General features: G+C 40.7%; 1 pseudogene; it reads left to right on the top strand.

The window, feature by feature from the left end:
- Positions 1-1,781: 1,781 nt before the first annotated feature.
- LOC122439421 lies at positions 1,782-14,974 on the top strand (annotated as a pseudogene).
- Positions 14,975-21,066: the final 6,092 nt, after the last annotated feature.

The following is a 21,066-nucleotide window of genomic DNA, read 5'->3' as shown; positions in this document are numbered from 1 at the left end:
GAGTCTGTGTTGCCATCCAACCATCTCATCCTCTGTCGTCCCCTTCTCCTCCTCCTTCAATCTTTCCCAGCATCAGGGCCTTTTCCAATGAGTCAGTCCATTTTTCAAATTTGTGCTACTTACGCTCTAATTAGGGCTTCCCTGGTGGCTCAGGAGATAAAGAGTCTGCCTTCAATGGGGGAGACCTAGGTTGGATCCCTGGATTGGGAAGATCCCCTGGAGAAGGAAATGGCAACCCACTCCAGTATTCTTGCCTGGAAAATCCCATGCATGGAGGAGCCTGGCGGGCTACAGTCCACGGGGTTGCAAACAGTTGGACACTACTAAGCGACTCACATACACACACACACATTAATTAAAATGCTGGATTTGTGTCCCCTTTATTGAATTAAAGATATTTTGCAGTTTGTGATATTTTAGTCCCCCATTTTACTTTCTTGTTCATTTCCTCATCTTGGTTCCATTCTGCCACATTCTTGAATTGTATTTAAAATCAAAGAGAGGGAGTTGGATCAAGATGGCAGAGTAAGACAATGTGGATCTCACCTTCCCCTACAAACACATCAAAAATCCATCTATATGTGGAAAGATTGTTGTGGAGCACTAACTGGAAACAGAGAAGAATCCTTATACAATTAAAGATGCAAGAAAAATCTCCCTACAACTCAGTAGGTTCGGGGGAAAAAAAGGCCTGTGGTAGGGACCTACGCCCCTGGGATGGATCTACAAGGTCTGTACAAGTGGACCATCACCCTGGGGAGTGAGGTCAAGCCAGGCTGGACACTCCACTTCTGGAGTCCAGCATGCAGGAGACAGTCCTCCCGGCCTGGTGAGAGATGATGAGATAGACAGAAGGCTGGAGAAGCCTCGACTCTGCTCTGGGAGTGCACACGTGCCAACTTGCTGACAATCAGGGTGGAGAGAGCTTTCTGCTGCCAGTTGCCGTCTTTCCAAATGTAGCCTTCCAAGGGGTGAACAGCCCAGCCCCACTCACTCCACCGCACAGCTGGGCCTGGGATCTGGGCAGGGACTCAGTCGAGCTGCCCAGAGACAGACCAGGGTGCCTGGTGGCCACTGCTAGGTCACACACTGGGTGGTGAGTGTAGTCATGGGGGACTGTCAGCCTACGGACCGGGTGGCACCCCAAAAGCCTTTGGCAAGGAGGCACTGAGTCTCAGGCAGCCAGGCCCGGGGGAGGACTCATGGAGACAGGAAGGGGGCAGCTGGGGTGGGGCCACGAGGACCACGGCCAGGGTTCTCGGGAGGGCACAGTGGCTCCTCTCCCAGCAGAGGTGCCCGCCCGCCCCAGGCAGCAGGGCGGTGCTGGAGTGGGGGCAGAAGGGCCTGGGAAACGTCTGCCACAGGGGTGGCCCCCATCTCTGGTGCAGCATGGTGACCTCAATCCTGCAGCCACCACACCCCGACCCCCAGCCCTCGCCTATTCCACCCCGTGGCCCTGTGTTAGACCGGGGATGAACGCGACACAGCCTTGGACGGCCTCCGAGCAGAACACGTGTGCATGCTGAGGGCACATGGGCCCTCTGTGACCACACGACCTCACTTGCTTTAGCGACTGCCTGTGTGCAGCGGGGCACACCCTTGAGGGCTTGGACCGTGATCAACCCTGGCCCTCGTGGGGGAGCAGACCCCACACCTGATGGGGTGGCAATAGCCACGGGGTGGAGAGGAAACCCCACCCCACCTCAGCACAGGCTGTAGATACTAGGACTCCAACCACACCCCTACCAAGGGGAAAGGGCCAGCTCACCTGGAGGAAGCGCATGGCTGGGGGCCAAAACCAGCCCTCGCTCCAAAAACATTGTACAAACATGGTCTACCCAGAGATACTCCCACAAAACAACACCCCTTCCAGACCAAAGTTGGTAACTGTTTCTCCTAAATTTATAGCAACATAGAGAGTTAAGGAAATGACAACACAGAGAAATACTCCCAATTCAAAGAACCAGACAAATCCCCTGAAAGAGCAAATCATGAAAAAGAGCTCACTAATTTACTAGACCCTGAGTTCAAGTAAGTAAGTAAGTGTTAGTCACTCAGTCGTGCCAAACTCTTTGTGACCACATGGACTGCAGCCCACCAGGCTCCTCTGTCCATGAGATTTTCCAGGCAAGGATACTGGAGTGGGGTGCCATTTCCTTCTCCAGGGAATCTTCCCAACCCAGGGTTCAAGGTAGTAAAAATGGTAACTCAATTAAGAAAGATTATCAAGAGAAATCAAGGAACAAGAAAGTATAAAGATGTACCAATCAAAATTAGTTCAATTTCCGAGATAAAAAGCAATCTAGAAGCAATGACTAGAGGACCAAAAGACAGAGAAGAATGAACAGGTGATCTGGAAGATAGAATAACGGATATCACTGAATCAAGACAGCAAGCAGAGAGACAATTTTTTTTTTTTTAAAAATAGCAATTTGGGGATCTAACAGATAAAATAAAATCTGAAAACTACACATGATAGGGGAAGGAGAGAAAAAAAGTGTTCAAAAATGTATTTGAAGAAATCATGCTGAAAACATCCCAAACCTAAATAAGAAAACAGATATCCAAGTACCAGAAGCACAGAGGATCCCAAACAAGTTGAATCCAAACAGACTCATACCAAGACAAATCATAATTAAATGGCAAAAGTTAAAAAGAAGATTCTAAAGACAGTAAGAAAAAATACAAAATCAATTGTAGGTGAACCCCCATAAGGCTATCTGATGATGACAGAAGCTGCAGGCCAGAATGGAGGAGTATCGTGATATATTCAAGGTCTTGAAAGGGAAAAATTGGCAACTTAGGATACTCTACCTAGCAAGATAAGGCGATGGAGAAAAAGTCACTTCAAAAAGTGATGATAGGAAAGCTGGACAGCTGCATGTAAATCAAAGAAGTTAGAACACTTCCTAACTTCGTTTGTACTTCCAGATATAAAAGTAAACTCAAATGGTTTAAAAACAAAACTTAAGACATCAGTCAGTTCAGTTCAGTTCAGTTGCTCAGTCGTGTCCGACTCTTTGCGACCCCATGGACTGCAGCACACCAGGCCTCCCTGTCCATCACCAACTCCCGGAGTTTACTCAAACCCATGTCCATCGAGTCGGTGATGCCATCCAGCCATCTCATCCTCTGTCGTCCCCTTCTCCTCCTGCCGCCAATCCCTCCCAGCATCAGGGTCTTTTCCAATGAGTCAGCTCTTCCCATGAGGTGGCCAAAGTATTGGAGTTTCAGCTTCAGCATCAGTCCTTCCAATGAACACCCAGTACTGATCTCCTTTAGGATGGACTGGTTGGATCTCCTTGCAGTCCAAGGGACTCTCAAGAGTCTTCTCCAACACCACAGTTCAAAAGCATCACCTCTTCGGCACTCAGCTTTCTTCACAGTCCAACTCTCACATCCATACATGACCACTGGAAAAACCATAGCCTTGACCAGACGGACCTTTGTTGGCAAAGTAATGTCTCTGCTTTTTAATACGCTGTCTAGGTTGGTCATATCTTTCCTTCCAAGGAGTAAGTGTCTTTTAATTTCATGGCTGCAATCACCATCAACAGTGATTTTAGAGCCCCAAAAAATAAAGTCAGCCACTGTTTCCACTGTTTCCCCATCTATATCCCATGAAGTGATGGGACCAGATGCCATGATCTTAGTTTTCTGAATGTTGAGCTTTAAGCCAACTCTTCCACTCTCCTCTTTCACTTTCATCAAGAGGCTTTTTAGTTCCTCTTCACTTTCTGCCATAAGACTGGTGTCATCTGCATATCTGAGGTTATTGATATTTCTCCTGGCAATCTTGATTCCAGCTTGTGCTTCTTCCAGCCCAGCGTTTCTCATGATGTGCTCTGCATAGAAGTTAAATAAGCAGGGTGACAATATACAGCCTTGACGTACTCCTTGTCCTATTTGGAACCAGTCTGTTGTTCCATGTCCAGTTCTAACTGTTGCTTCCTGACCTGCATACAGGTTTCTCAAGAGGCATGTCAGGTGGTCTGGTATGCCCATCTCTTTCAGAATTTTCCACAGGTTATTATGATCCACACAGTTGAAGGCTTTGGCATAGTCAATAAAGCAGAAATAGATGTTTCTCTGGAACTCTCTTGCTTTTTTGATGATCCATCGGATGTTGGCAATTTGATCTTTGGTTCCTCTGCCTTTTCTAAAACCAGCTTGAACATCTGGAAGTTCACGGTTCACGTATTGCTGAAGCCTGGCTTGGAGAATTTTGAGCATTACTTTACTAGCATGTGAATGAGTGCAATTGTGCGGTGGTTTGAGCATTCTTTGGCATTGCCTTTCTTTGGGATTAGAATGAAAACAGACCTTCTCCAGTCCTGTGGCCACTGCTGAGTTTTCCAAATTTGCTGGCATATTGAGTGCAGCACTTTCACAGCATCATCTTTCAGGATTTGAAATAGCTCAACTGGAATTTCATCACCTCCACTAGCTTTGTTCGTAGTGATGCTTTCTAAGGCCCACTTGACTTCACATTCCAGGATGTCTGGCTCTAGGTGAGTGATCACACCATCATGATTATCTGTGTCATGAAGATCTTTTTTATCCAGTTCTGTGTATTCTTGCCACCTCTTCTTAATATCTTCTGCTTCTGTTGGATCCATACCATTTTTATCCTTTATTGAGCCCATCTTTGCATGAAATGCTCCCTTGGTATCTCTAGCTTTCTTGAAGAGATTTCTAGTCTTTCCCATTCTGTTTTTTTCCTCTATTTCTTTGCACTGATGGTTGATGAAGGCTTTCTTCTCTCTCCTTGCTATTCTTTGGAACTCTGCATTCAAAAGGGAATATCTTTCCTTTTCTCCTTTGCTTTTCACTTCTATTGTTTTCACAGCTATTTGTAAGGCCTCCTCAGACAACCATTTTGCTTTTTTGCATTTCTTTTCCATGGGGATGGTCTTGATCCTTGTCTCCTGTACAATGTCATGAACCTCCATCCATAGTTCATCAGCACTCTGTTTATCAGATCTAGTCCCTTAAATCTATTTCTCACTTCTACTGTATAATCATAAGGCATTTGATTTAGGTCATACCTGAATGGTCTAGTGGTATTCCCTACTTTCTTCACTTTAAGTCTGAATTGAGCAATACGGAGTTCATGATCTGAGCCGCAGTCAGCTCCCAGTTTTTTTTTTTTCCCAGTCTTGTTCCTGCTGACTGTATAGAGCTTGTCCATCTTTGGCTGCAAAGAATATAATCAATCTGATTTTGGTGTTGATCATCTGGTGATGTCCATGTGTAGAGTCTTCTCTTGTGTTGTTGGAAGAAGGTGTTTGCTATGACCAGTGCGTTCTGTTGACAAAACTCTGTTAATCTTTGCCCTGCTTCATTCTGTACTTCAAGGCCAAATTTGCCTGTTAATTTGCCAGGTTTTTCTTGACTTCCTACTTTTGCATTCCAGTCCCCTATAATGAAAAGGACATCTTTTTTGGTGTTAGTTCTAAGAGGTCTTGTAGATCTTCGTAGACCGTTCAACTTCAGCTTCTCCAGCATTACTGCCTTGGGGCATAGGCTTGGATTACTGTGACATTGAATGGTTTGCCTTGGAAACGAACAGAGATCATTCTGTTGTTTTTGAGATTGCATCCAAGTACTGCATTTCAGACTCTTTTGTTGACCATGATGGCTACTCCATTTCTTCTAAGGGATTCCTGCCCACAGTAGTAGATATAATAGTTATCACCCATTCCAGTCCATTTTACTTTGCTGATTCCCAGGATGTCGATGTTCACTCTTGTCATCTCCTGTTTGACCACTTCTAATTTGTCTTGATTCATGGACCTAACATTCCAGGTTCCTATGCAATATTGCTCTTTACAGCATCAGGCCTTGTTTCTATCACCAGTCCCATCCACAACTGGGTATTGTTTTTGCTTTGGCTCTATCCCTTCATTCTTTCTGGAGTTATTTCTCCACTGATCTCCAGTAGCATATTGGGCACCTACAGACCTGGGGAGTTCCTCTTTCAGTATCCTATCATTTTTGCCTTTTCATACTGCTCATGGGGTTCTCAATGCAAGAATACTGAACTGGTTTGCCATTCCCTTCTCCAGTGAACCACATTCTGTGCTTTGCGGGAGCAGCTTTGAAGAGATACCTCACGTCCAAGTTAAGAGAAACCTAAGTAAGATGGTCGGTGTTGCGAGAGGGCATCAGAAGGCAAACACACTAAAACCATAATCACAGAAAACTAGCCAATCTGATCACAGGACCACAGCCTTGTCCAACTCAATGAAACTAAGCCATGCCGTGTGGGGCCACCCAAGACGGACGGGTCATGGTGGAGAGGTCTGACAAATGTGGTCCACTGGAGAAGGGAATGGCAAACTTAACAGATAACACAATGAAAATTCTAGCAGACTACACAGGCAAGATATCTTGGACATAGATCCTGGCAATATTTTCTTAGATTAGCCTCCCCAGGCAAAAGAAATAAAAGCAAAAACAAGCAAATGGCACCAAATCAAATTTATGTTTTTGCACAGCAAAGGAAACATTAACCAGACAGAAAGACAACCAGTGGAATGGGAGAAAATATTTGCAAATGATGTGACCCACAGGAGTTAATACCCTATTTACAAACAGCTCATGCAACTCAGTATCAAATAAACAATCCAGTCAAAAAATGGCAGAAGACCTAAACAGATATTTTTCCAAAGAAGATGTAGATGGTCAACAGGCAAATGAAGAAGTGCTTGACATCACTAGTTAATAGAGAAATGCAGATCAAAACCACAATAAGGTATCACTTCACATGGGTCAGAATGGCTATAATGAAAAGTCTACAAATAATAAACCCTCAGAGGGAGTGGAGTAAAGGGAACTCTCGTACACTGTTAGTGGAAATGGAAATTGCTGCAGCCACTGTGGAAAATATTGTGGAAGTCCCTTAAAAATCTAAAAATAGAGTTGCCATATGATTCAACATCATTTCCATGCCTGATTATTTATCTGGAAAAATGAAGACCCTAATTTGGAAATATACTTGCACCCCCAACGTTCACAGCAGCACTATACACAATAGCCTAGACATGGAAACAACTCAAATGTCCATTAGTGGATGATTGGATTAATAAAATGGGACATACATAATCTGCTAGTGGGCATTTGAGTTTTTCCCTTGTCTTGTCTATTGTAAATAGTGCTGCTATGAAAGTTGGGGTGCATGTATCTTTTAGAATTAGGGTATTTGTTTTTCTAGATGGATAGTTAGGAGTGGGAATGCTGGATTGTATGGTAACTGTATTTTTAGATTTTTAAGTGACCTGCATACTCTTTTCCATAGTGACTGAATATATACCTAGATAAATGAATCACTTTGCTCTATACCTGAAGCACAATATTGCAGTCAACTATAAATCAATAAAAACATCAAATAGACATTAAGTCTTATTTATTTTTCTTTATTTTCCTTTGAGAGTATGGGATAAAGTTAATAAGCACATAATCACCCACTCTGACATAAAGAGAAAGGTTTAGATAAGCCATTTGAGTTCTAGAAGTTTTAGAGAACAGGACTTTGGAGATCATACAGAATTTATCTCCTTTTGTCTTAGCACAAGCAATTTTCTTTCATGAATCTATCAAATATGAGAAAAAATAAAGTTTTACCTTTTACAGTCAGCTCCCCAACCAATTTGTAATTCAAACGGCCTCAGTTTTGAGGCAGGTTTTGTGTTCATTGTTTTTCAGGGTCTTACTAATTAAACTGTTTACCAGATACTGCTTTGAAGACTATATCAGTTTAAAGTACAACATTTGTATTAAAAACTTTAACATTTCCACTTGGAAATAGGAAGACCAGAAAATCTGTTTGAAAATCCACAGAAATAGCGATCAAGACCTGAAAGAGCTTTGGAATGGACAAGTGGAAACGAACATCACTCTAAGGTTATCTACACCAATCCAAAGATACTTAGGAAAGATTTTGACGCTGATAGTTTTTCAACAAAGTAATTTTGATGATGTCTATAATAAACAAATTCATCTGATAATTGGAGACAAAATGAACCTCATTATGGAAATAAATCTGCATTATTTTTGGTGCAATTGGATTGGGAAAACTTTGTAACAGTATGTCGCTGTTCACAAAAGCAAAACAACTCAATTCATTCTTTTGCAGAGGAAAATATTATCTGTCCAGCAGTGGCAAGAGGGTTTAGCTGAGCTCCATAAATACCCCTGCCTGAATGTGAAGCTTGAAGCTTTAGTGTGAATGCATGTGGTCCCACATGTGCAGATGTCTGTGAACAAAGAAAAGAACCAGGGTCTATCATTACTGAAGTTTTCAGTCAGTTCGGTTGAGTCGCTCAGTCGTGTCTGATGATTGCGACCCCATGGACTGCAGCACACCCGGCTTCCCTGTCCATCACCAACTCCCGGAGCTTGATCAAACTCATGTCCATCGAGTTGGTGATGTTATCCAACCATGTTTCAGTAGGGTAGAAAATTCTAAAATGTATTTGAGAATCAGTGAGGAACTATCTATTTCTCTGTATATTACTCATAAATTACAACTGATTAAAGAATTTGGTGCTTAACAAGAGTTACTCTTAGAATTGTAATTTTTGAATTAGAGCATTAGAATCAAGGACAATGCAAATATAGGACATACTTATAAGACTGAAATGTCAATACATAGGTACATAGATGGTAAATACTTCAGAGTCCCTATTCATAAGCTCAAAATATGGCTCTAAGATTCTTAAAATCCCAAAGAAAACACATTTTATTGTGTGATTTTCTAGTCTTTCCTGACTTCCAGGTGGAAACATTAAAGTTTTGGAAATAAATATTATACATTAAACTGATATAGTCTTCAAAGCAGATTGGGTTTATAATACTGATTAATGTAATTAACTGGAGAATGAGAAACTGTCCCGAAGATATACAGGAACTGTCCCCCAAATTCTTCAGTCATCACCATCAACCTTGAAAATTCTAACAGTTCTACAGCGAAGCTAGGTGAAAACTTAAGAAGTATTATTTGTGTCAATGAAATAAAAAATGATCTGAAAGACTACAGACATTGTTTTAAAGCCTGAATGCTCTAGACAAGCCAAAGTCAGTCAAGAGGAGCAAACACCATGGCCCCATTCAGAAAAAATACTGTGGATAAATCTTGAAGTCTTTATGTCTGGAATAGCTAGTATAAGCCACTAGGATCTCACCATTCAATACAGCATAGAGTAAACTCAAAAAGCATCAGAGATATTCCTGATTGAGCCACAAGACACTACCATGATGGCCCAAATCAAAAGTAAATGCAAAACCATACTTACTGGTGCTGAGATTCTCTCTCCTTTCAAACCCCTTGACTCCTCCTTCCAGTCCACCTTGGCCTCAGATAGTCTATGGAGAGTAATGATCAGTGATGCAGCGAGAGCTCCTTGTCTCTCAGGGGGATTCAAAGGCCATAATCGCCTTATTCTGAGTACAGTGAGGAATTCTGGGAAAGGGAGGGACTCCCTTTGGTTCTGTGTGGTTCTATTGATTACAGACGCCAAATCACCATGGCGCCTGCTCCTGTTGGGCGTGTATGCTCAGTCGTGTCTGACTCTTTGAGATCTCCAGGACTGTAGCCCAGCTGCCCCTTTGCCCATGGGATTTCCCAGGTAAGAATACTGGGGTGGGTTGTCATTTCCTCCTCCAGGGAACTTTCCTGACATAGGGATCAAACCGGTGTCTTCTCCATCTCCTGCATGGGCAGATGGGCTTTTTTTTTTTTTTTTTTTCACCACTGAGCCACCTAGGGAGGAACTCAAATTTAACTGGTGGATTTGGGATAAGAGTCACAGCAAAGAAGGGAACTTGAAGGTATCTTGTGGGTGAAAGTGAAAGTTTCTCAGTCGTGTCCAGCTCCTTGCAACCCCATGGACTATACAGTCCATGGAATTCTCCAGGCCAGAATACTGGAATGGGTAGTCTATCCCTTCTTCAAGGAATCTTCCCAACTCATGGATTGAACCCAGGTTTCCTGCATTGCAGGAAGATTCTTTACCAGCTGAGCTATCCAGGAAGCCCATCTTCTGCATGGGGACCTTTAAAATGATTGATGCACTATTGTGACTTCTGCTGAATTTTTAATTGTGATCAATGTTTTACATGCTTGTAATAAGAACGTTCATAAAGGATCAGAGGGGATCCCCTGATTGGAAATAATTGAATGTGAGGAAGTTAGTGGGATATGTAAGTCACTTTCAAACCACCTCCTGACCCTTCTCTCATGGCTCAACAAAAGTAATATGGAATGCCAGGGAGAGAAAGGGAAAACACAGCCTTGATTAGTACTTAATATCAGCAAGAATAATCAGAGATGAAATATTTCAACACAATTGCCATGATGCCAGTGAAAAAGGCTCATGGGATCTGAAGACTTAAAGTAGGTTACTGTCAACTGAATTTAGTTTCGCTCACAGAACCAACTATTCCAGAAATTGTGATTATAACTGCCCAGGCTGATGGCACTGGGTATGCAATCTTAGACACTCTGAACAACCTTTTTATGTCCTACCAGTATCTGAGGGCCAAGACCAATTTCCATTCATGTGGCAAGTCCTCTAATAAAGAGTTGTAGCAGCTTTCAAGGGATAAGGATTATTGTATGTTCTTTAACACCAGAAAGCAAGGGTTAAGGCATGTTTAAGTGGGGGTTAAAAGACACACTAGCATTAAACTGAAAATTTTTCATAGAAAGATTGTAAAGAATTGAAATGGGAATAACTTTCTCACTATGCTATTACTCCTATCTAATGCTGCTGCCATGTAACAGCTAAAATCATCTTGAGAACTGCCTCATCCAATATCCCCATAATTTGGGAAACAACAGTGTCAATACATGACTCAGAAGACCTAGGTCCTCTGCTCAATTCTATCGTTTACTAGGTGTGTGACTTTGAGGCAAAATCTTCCTCCGTTTTGTCTCATTTTCCCATTTATAAAATGGACTCTTATAGGCCCTTCATACTTGACAATAATGAAACTTCCTGCTGTTGAATGTAAGTCACATTTAGCCTTCAGAAATTTCCCTTTCAGAAAAGACTTTGTTTCTTCTTGTGTAGCTTACGTCGCTTCTCTTGTCTAGAATAGGAGAGAGAGAGAGACAAAGGGAGGTCTTAAGAGAGACAGGCAGAAGTCAGCAACAAACAGCAGCTCAGCAGGGCAGGGATGAGCAAAACAGATATCAGCAAAGCACAGGTTCTAGAATCAGCAAAGGTGGGTTTGAATCCTGGGTTTCTATACACACATTTACATGGGCTTATCCAAGACACTTAGTTTTCAAGACATCTGTTTTCTCATTCAATCTGTTGAGAGGCTAATCCTTAGTATACCAGATTGCTGTAAAATTAAATGGGTCACAGTGTAACTAGGTTGAAGAAGGCATGTCTGATTCCCGTAGGGGGCATATACATTTGAATGCCTGTAATAAGGAACGTTGACCCTGTTCATCCTGTCAGCCTCAGTAACTTGGTTATCCCACCTCACCTCTTGAGAGTATCAGACTTAGAGTGAGTATTAAAGAAGACATTTCTCTTACTAATATTAATATATTTAATAATAGATATATTGAGGTGATGTCAACTATTAACACTGATGAAAAAAATAAAGCTTAGACTATGGTGATTTCTGTGTGATGAAATAAATGCTGAAAGAAAATTAACTTTTAAATTTTATTAAAATTAAGAGGGTAACAGGAAAGACATGGCTGTTGCTTAAGTATGTTATAATGCTATTAAATGATATGAATTGGAATAATGCAATTTAATTCACATTGTGCTAATTATTTATAAGAATGGTTATAGTTATATTTTAAGATATATAATTAATATTAGAAAGAGAGGATTGACATTTAAGGTAGTTGAAATTTTAAGAGAGGATACTGCACTTCTCCATGTGTCCATGTTTATATATGCTGTGTAAAACATCATAATATAACTATTTAATTCATGGGTTTCTTTTGGAATTTAAATGGGATAAAGTTGTAATAGTCATGTCAATAACAAAATGAAAGAGAGTCTAAAGTTCCCAAGAATCCCAGAAACCACAAATAATTTATCGCCGAATATTAGGATAACTATAGTATCTACTTCATGAGATTCTGGTTATATTACATGTCAAGTATTGGTAATAACACTGACACAGTAAGAACTTACTTGGTGTTATTTATTGATATTTTTAATATGACTTATAAATCCTTATCTATAATTTCTGAGAAGTCATGAATAATAAGTGAGGTATTTCATGTCAGAATGTGAGTTAACATGACAATTTTTTAAATTTATTTTTTTATTGAAGGATAATTGCTTTACAAAATTTTGTTGTTTTCTGTCAAACGTCAACATGAATCAACCATAGGTATACGCATATCCCCTCACTTTTGAACCTCCCTCCCATCTCCCTCCCCACCGCATCCCTCTAGGTTAATACAGAGTCCCTGTGTGAGTTCTCTGAGTCATATAGCAAATTCCCGTTGCTGCCTATTTTAGATATGGTGATGGAAGTTTCCATGTTACTCTCTCCATACGTCTCACCCTCTTCTCCCCTCTCCCCCAAGTCCATAAGTCTGCTCTCTATGCCTATTTCTCCATTGCTGCCTTGCAAATAAATTCATCAATACCATCTTTCTAGATTCCATATATATACATTAATATACAATATTTCTCTTTCTATTTTTGAGTTACTTCATCATAACAGGCTCTAGGTTTGTCTGCCTCATTAGAACTTACTCAAATTCCTCCATTTTTATGGATGAGTAATATTCCATTGTGTATGTGTACTACTACTTCTTTATCCATTCATCCATTTGCTGTATGGCACAGGAAACTCAAACAGGGCCTCTGTATCAACCTAATGTGACGACTTATAAGAGAAAAATATAAATTTGTTAAATATACACCAATGAATCTGATGCTGATATCCACGAAAAGTAATAGACATGTTTATAGAATCTAATCTATACTATACAAGTTATATAACTACAAATCTGGACATCTTTAGGTTTTAATTAGCCTATAAAAGGCATGACACAGTTGTCATTTTGAGTACAGGGTAGTGGTGCACATGAAGCCTCTGAAGTCAGACTATGCAAATGCAACCTCTCCACTGATATCTAAAAGCATTACCTCTGGTAAACAATAAATCTATTGGTCCCTCAGTATCATTGTCTATGATATGAAAGAAATACAGGTACCTACCAAATTATCCAGTGAGATTTAAAACAGTGCCTGGCATAGAAGTACCCAGTAAATGTAAGCTTTTTTGTTACTTTTCAGAACTCTTATGAAATATTTTGATAAAGTTCCTCTAGGTTTTTGTAGATGGGACTAGAAGTGACACTCAGTTTTTAAATTTTAGTAATTCATAATTCATAAATTCATAATCCCAGCCTTTGGCTTCTAATTAATTGTACATTACTCAGAGATATGCAGATGACATCACCCTTAGGGCAGAAAGTGAAGAGGAACTAAAGAGCCTCTTGATGAAAGTGAAAGAGGAGAGTGAAAAAGCTGACTTAAAACTCAACCTTTGCATTTTCGAAACGGGTTTGTTGCCAGGACACAGGTGTCTTGAAAACCACCGCTAAACCTAAGCAAAAACGGGAAAGGAAAAGACCGCGTCAGCATTGTCGTCATCAGGCACATAGGTTCAGGGAGGCCTACCACGACTGGCCATCTGGTCTACACGTGCGGCGGACCGACAAGAGAACAACGGCAAAGTTGGAGAAGGAGGCTGCCGGGAGGGAAGGGCTCCCAGGTATGCCTGGGTCTTGCACAAACTGAAAGCTGCTCGTGAGCGTGGTATCACCCTCGCTATCTCCCTGCGGAAATCTGAGGCCAGCAAGCGCTGTGTTAGCATCATTGATGCCCCGGGACAGAGACTTCATCAAACACGTGATTCCAGGCGCCTCCCAGGCTGACTGTGCTGTCCTGACGGTCGCTGCTGGTGCCGGGGAATTTGAAGCCGGCATCTCCGAGAGCGGGCAGACCCGTGAGCGTGTCCTTCTGGCTTGCACTCTGGGTGTGAAACACTCATTGCTGGAGTAAAAGTGGATTCCACGCAGCCACCCTACAGCCAGAAGAGATACGAGGAAACTGTTAAGGAAGTCAGCGCCTACATTGAGGAAATTGGCTACAACCCCGACACGGTAGCATTTGCACCAATTTCTGGCTGGAACGGTGACAACATCCTGGAGCCAAGTGCTAACAGGCCATCGTGGTTCAAGGGGTGGAAAGTCCCCCGTAAGGATGGCAGTACCCATGGGACCACCAGCCTGAAGCTCTGGATTACATCCTGCCACCAACTCGCCCAACAGACAGACACTTGTGTTTGCCCCTGCAGGCTGTCTATAAAGTTGGTGGTACGGTACTGTCCCTGGGGGTCGCGTGGAGACTGGTGCTCTCAAACCTGGCGTGGTGGTCACCTTCGCTCCAGTCAATGTAACAGCTGGAGTGAAGTCTGCAGAAATGCACGTGAAGCCCTGAGTGAAGCCCTTCCCGGGGACAACGCGGGCTTCCATGGCAAGAACGTCTGTCAAAGGTGTTTGTCATGGCAACGTGGCAGGTGACAGCAAAAACGACCCACCAATGGAAGGCGCTGGCTTCATGGCTCAGCGGATTGTTTTGAACCATCCAGGCCAGATCAGCGCTGGATATGCACCTGTGCTGGATTGTCACACAGCTCACATTGCTTGCAAGTTTGCTGAGCTGAAGGAGAAGATTGATCGTCATTCTGGGGAAAAGCTGGAAGATGGCCCTACATCCTTGAAATCTGGCGATGCTGTCATTGTTGACATGGCTCCTGGTGAGCCCACGTGTGTCTAGAGCGTCTCTGACTGTCCTCCCTTGGGCCGTTTTGCTGTGCGTAACATGAGACGGACGGTCGCTGTGGGTGTCATCAAAACTGTGGGCAAGAAGGCAGCTGGGTCACCAAGTCTGCCCAGAAAGCTCAGAAGGAAGACTGAATGAATATTATCCCCAATACCTGCCACCCCAAGCCCTAACCAGTGGTGGAAGAACAGCCTCAGAACTGCCTCAATGGGTCATTTAAGTTTAATAGCAAAAGACTGATTAATAACAATGCATCGTAAAACCTTCAGAAGGAAAGGAGAATGTTTTTGTGGACCATATGTTTTTTGTGGCAGTTTAAGTTATTATTTTTTAAAACCAGTACTTTTTAATGAAAACGACTTGACCAAAAATCTGTCACAGAATTTGAGACCCATTAAAAACAGTTTAATGAGAAAACAACAACAACAATTCAACCTTCAGAAAACGAAGATCATGGCATCCGGTCCAATCACTTCATGGCAAATAGACGGGGAAACAGTGGAAACAGTGACAGACTTTTATTTTGGGGGGCTCCAAAATCACTGCAGATGGTGACTGCAGCCATGAAATTAAAAGATGTTTACTCCTTGGAAGAAGATCTATGACAAACTTAGACCACATGTTAAAAAGCAGAGACATTATTACTTTGCTGTTGTTGCTAAGTTGCTTCAGTTGTGTTGACTCTGTGAGAGCCCATAGACGACAGCCCATCAGGCTCCCCATCCCTGGGACTCTCCAGGCAAGAACACTGGAGTGGGTTGCCATTTCCTTCTCCAATGCATGAAAGTGAAAAGTGAAAGGGAAATTGCTCAGTCATGTCCAGCTCTTCACAACCCCATGGACTGCAGCCTACCAGGCTCCTCCGTCCATGGGATATTCCAGGCAAAATTACTGGAGTGGGTTTCCATTGCCTTCTCCGTTACTTTGCTAACAAAGGTCCATATCATCAAAGTTATGATTTTTCGAGTAGTTATGTATGGATGTGAGAGTTGGACCATAAAGAAGACTGAGCACTTATTGAACTGTGGTGTTGGAGAAGATTCTTGAGAGTCCCTTGGACTGCAAGGAGATCCAACCAGTCAATCATAAAGGGAATCAATCCTGAATATTCATTGGAAGGACTGATACTGAAGCTAAAGTTCCAATACTTTGGCCACCTGATGTGAAGACCTACTCACGGGAAAAGAACCTGATTCTGAGAAAGATTGAAGGCGGGAGGAGAAGGGAATGACAGAGGATGAGTTGGTTGGATGGCATCACCAACTCGATGGACATGAGTTTGAGCAAACTCCAAGAGAGAGTGAAGGACAGCAAAGCCTGAGTTAGGAAGATCCCTGGAGGAGAGCATGGCAACCCACTCCATTATTCTTGCCTGAAGACTCCCCATGAACAGAATAGCCTGGTGGGCTACAGTCCTTGGGATCACAAAGAGTTGGACACGACTGAATGACTAGGCAGAGAGAAGCCTGATGTTCTGCAGTCTATGGGGTCACAAAGAGTTGGACACGACTGAGTGACGACCACCACCACCACCACTCTGAGATAGAGCTCTTATTTTCCTGCTCACTTTTTTCCTGTCCATTTTTAGACCTTTTAAAATATAAATATATACATATATACATATTTTAATATATATTATTGTCTGTGTTACTTGCTCAGTTGTGTCCAACTCTTTGCAACCCAATGGATGTAGACGGTAGCCCACCAGATTCCTCTGTCCATGGGATTCTCCAGGCAAGAATAGAGAAGTGAGTAGCCATCCCTTTCTCCAGGGAATCTTCCTGACCCAGGGATGGATCAAATCCTCTTCTCCTGCACTGGCAGATGGATTCTCTACCATTGAGCCACCAAGGAAACCCTTAAATATGTACATGTGTGTATGTGTGTGCGTGCACGTGTGCATGTGTATTTATTTTTTTAGTATGTATTTTTTGAACAGATTTCAAAAGTCTAGTTTTAAACAGAGTTGATCAGGTGGTCAGGAAAAAAAAATAATTCAACACATTTGCATTTGAAGACATTTCATCTCATTCATTAGCCACATAACTGTATAATTAGATCAGAACTGTAATTATTGTAGAATCACAGAATTACAGGGTCTTAAATACTACTTGGAAATCTGTATTAATGAATTCCAGATACAATTCTATATGATTTAAATTTTACAGAGTTTTATCCTAGCATACCATTGGAAAAACTTACCTTTAAAGAAAAGGGCTATATCCCAGCTTCAGCTTGCTGAGGCTGTTACTGGGTTGCTCCCAAGAATAATTTCTAAGATGTAAAATAAAGATGTAACTTATCATCCAACTTGGATAACTTGGAGACTGGAGAAATTAAACTGAGATAATGAAAATAAACTGGGGTGATCTGGAGGAAAGTGGGAGGTATGCTAAGTCTTCTATTGTGCATTGAACACTAGCAACAACTAGTAGTTTATGATGTAATTATTTTAAAAGTTTTCTCCTTTAGTTTTATGCATAAAACTATTACAGCCTCCCAAATAAATATTTGTATACTTCCCCCGCCATTACATTTACCTATTGGCATCCTGTTGAGTGTCTAAATCAAGAACTTTCTCTCAGAAACAAATCAAAATTGCTATGTGTAAAGTTTTAATTTTCCAGTTTCAAAGCTTAGAAGAACCAATAAGCATACGATCAATTTTAATTTAAATTGAAATCCACAGCTGTATTTACTGTAGATGGTCTTTCAGGGAACTGAATCTAATATAATTTCTTCACTTATCTAATCATATTGAAGGGATGTTTTGGCCAACTTGTTACGAGGAGAATGTGTAATGAAATAGGAAGAGATGATGTTATGTTTTATGATGTTTCATATTGTTCCGTTACTCTTCGATTGTGAGAAGTAGTGAGTCATTTGGATTAAACATGTCAGAGTATATAATGACTGCTGATAATAATACAAGTAAAACCTGACATTGTGGCTCTGAATGAAATTTCAGGCAATGTTGTTACAGATGTCCACACATGTAGTACACTGTCAAGCTCTTGGACATAATTAGACACATAACTCACTTAAATTATAATGTGAAGCTTTCCTCCTCCCCCCAGAGGTATGTGTGATTCTGCTGTTTTATACCCAGGATTTAACAGATTGTTTCAATATGAAATCTGGAAAAAAAAATCTAGCCTTTTTAAAAATTTACTTACTTGATTTAAGTTTGTCCTAGAGACTTTCAGGAATACAATTGCTATATCTGGGGGCTAAAGAGGGAATTGATGGCAAAACATAAAAAGCTTTAAAACTTTCCTAATGGAATGAATGAGCAACCTATCATTTTAGGAAAAAAAAAAAAAACAACTGATAGAAATGATAGAAGATAGATAAAATGGTAGGTAGTCAATAGGTAAATTAATTGATTGATAGACAGGGACAGACCCAAAGAATGTTGGTTCTCAGTGCTTACTATAAGTGCACACTAGATATGTAGTATTAAAAATGCATAGCTCTAATGAATTACCATACCAAAAAGTGGAAAAACTTAGGAAGATATGGGCTATTTCCAGAATAACAGTGGCAATTCACAATCTTATGGGGAAGACTCATCTTTAAGATTCAGAGGTTAAGAAGGTCATTCTTTTAGGATGGGAAGAATTTGTCACCAGGAAGTTGAAGTTGTCCTAAGGTTTCAATTGATCCTAGATGGAAAGAGGGTTATCGATTTAGGTTATATTTTCCAGATATTAATGATGGTACCTGGCAGATCCAGATCCAGAAAAATGAATCAATGTCTTTTTTCACATGATATGATTTCTTTTCATTTTAATATGACTGCTAAATAAAAGGAAGTGCTTTGAAAAAAATGCGTAGCTCAATGAGCTAAACATAAAATCACAGAATCATAATTCTCTGTGTTCTTTTCTCCTCCTTCTCCCTGTTCTTCTTTCCTCCTCCACAAAGCACTCAACCTGCAAAGTTGACTGTTTTCTCACAAGGACTAGCCAGTGATACATATGCAACGGTTTTCTAAAAACAAAACTATGTTCATAAAATAATACAAAGATACAAGAGCAAAATTCTATGAAAACATACTTGACTTATTTGGAAAATAAACTTTAATTTATAAATAGGGATATTGGGTTTAATTTACAATAGGCAGGATTCTTTAGCTAAATATTGACTCAGATATTAAATGGATTTATCTTACATTAAGAAAATAACTTGGGCCACTGAATGCAAGGTTGATTCAGGAGTATATGTAGAGCCACCCAGGGGGTTTCTATTTCGCCTCTGAAATTCATCCAGAAATTTTCTGGTATTCCCTTCTAACTCTGCCATGGTTTTAAAACTCTTTTGTCAGAGTTCTTTCTTATCAAAGGCCTGAGAAATCGGGGAGAGGGGAGTTAATTTTCAGAGTCTGGAGGCCAGACTCAGGTAGGACACTAAATAAAAGGGGGGTTGGGGGAGACAAAGATAGTCAGGGGAGGCTGGGATGGTTGAGGGATTTTTGTATGTTTTGAATAGCTTTCTTCTAAGTATATTGTATTGTGGGTAAATTTGTCTTGTTTTTGACACAATTATCTGAATGTTTTACTGTCAGATACAGCTTATTTTAAGGAAAGTATTTAGGGAAATCCCTCTCACTCTATTCCATCCTCCAAGTCCTACCAGGAAGCTGGGTTTCTAGGTGGGGTAGAGTTGAGAAGTGAAAGTTGGGGAATATTTTTGTTGTTGTTGTTCTTTTTTCCTGGAAAGGATGTGAGGTGAGAGAAAATGTTTTAAATCATCTTCTGTTATATTACTTTTGTAGATACCCTGGAAAAATCAGTTTGTATAGGAGACAAATGCTTCTTTCTTTTCCCACCTCTGTGCTCTATGGTGGGGAATATGTAAGAATTGGAAGGTGTACTAGATGAGCTTCTGAATAAATGTTACAATACAGATGAAGGGCCAAATAATTGAATAAAAAATTCCAGAAGTGTACATGCTATAGTACTTCACTAATTTAAAATTTCAGGAAATGTCATCTAATATATAGTGTCAGAAAGCAGATCTGTGGTTTTCTGAAAAAGAAAAGATTATTAGGGAAGAGGAGAGGGAAGGATTTCAAGGGGGCACAATAAACTTTGGGTGATGATGAGTGTGTTAATACAGTGATTATTTTGTCAATTTTGCGGACATATGTATGTATCAAAACAATCAAATTGTACACTTTAAATGTTTGTTTATTGTATGCCAGTTTTATCTGGTAAGCTATTATTTTAAAATAATAGATATAATAAAGAATTGAAAACAATTAGAATGATACTAGGAACAGTTATAACAAAAACTTTGCATGCCTACTTTTGAGATGTATGAAAGAACCCAAACAAAATTGATGTTCTATTAGGCAAATGTTGTTTTCAGACGTTTGCCATTTTCACAGTACTTCCAACCTTTTGCTTCTCCTATTATCATCAAAATACAGGTTACTTGAAGCCAAATAGTACTTAAAATAATGTTATGAATACAATCTTATAACTGCTTTTCCAATTTCTATATTTCATGTTAACATTCTAATAGTACAATGAAGCCGGTTTACATTTCTTAGATGAAATGATTAATTGTGGACCCCTTTTAATCTAAGATTTTTTGTTTAGTTCTTTAACTCTTTAGCCTGCAAAATATATAGAACAAAGTTGTATTGTTTTAGCTTATAATTTTTTTCTGTTTGACATTTCCTAACCATATCTGAAACTATAACTGGATTATCAATTTTTAGTAAGTAACTTGAGAAATAAAACTGATTTTGACTAGAAAAATCCAACCTTCTTCAGTGGGCTTTCCCAGGCAAGAATACAGGAGTGGGTTGCCATTACCTTCTCCAGGGGATCTTGCCAACCCAGGGATCAATCCTAGGTCTGCTGTATTGGCAGGCGGATTCTTAACCACTGGACCACCAGGAAGCCCCTGTTATTTTAAATTGGGCTTTTATTTAAAGTTCCCTTCCACTGTTGTATGTTTGCTTTCTTATATATGGTTTTTGAAGTAAGGTTTTGGAAAATTGTAGATAAATCCTCCTTTATCTCAACCTATTACATCAGAATGCATTTTGAAGTCAACACACACAGATCTTCACCATGACTGGATCTGTGTGCGGGCTAAGTCGCTTCAGTTGTTTCTGACTCTTTGCAACCCTATGGACTGTAGCCCACCAGTCTCCTCTGTGCATGGGATTCTCCAGGCAAGAATCCTGGAGTGGGCTGCCATTTCCTCCTCC

This window comes from Cervus canadensis, chromosome 4 (assembly GCF_019320065.1).
Source record: "Cervus canadensis isolate Bull #8, Minnesota chromosome 4, ASM1932006v1, whole genome shotgun sequence".
Classification (NCBI taxonomy): Eukaryota; Metazoa; Chordata; class Mammalia; order Artiodactyla; family Cervidae; genus Cervus; species Cervus canadensis.
This window is presented reverse-complemented; position numbering and strand designations above follow the sequence as displayed.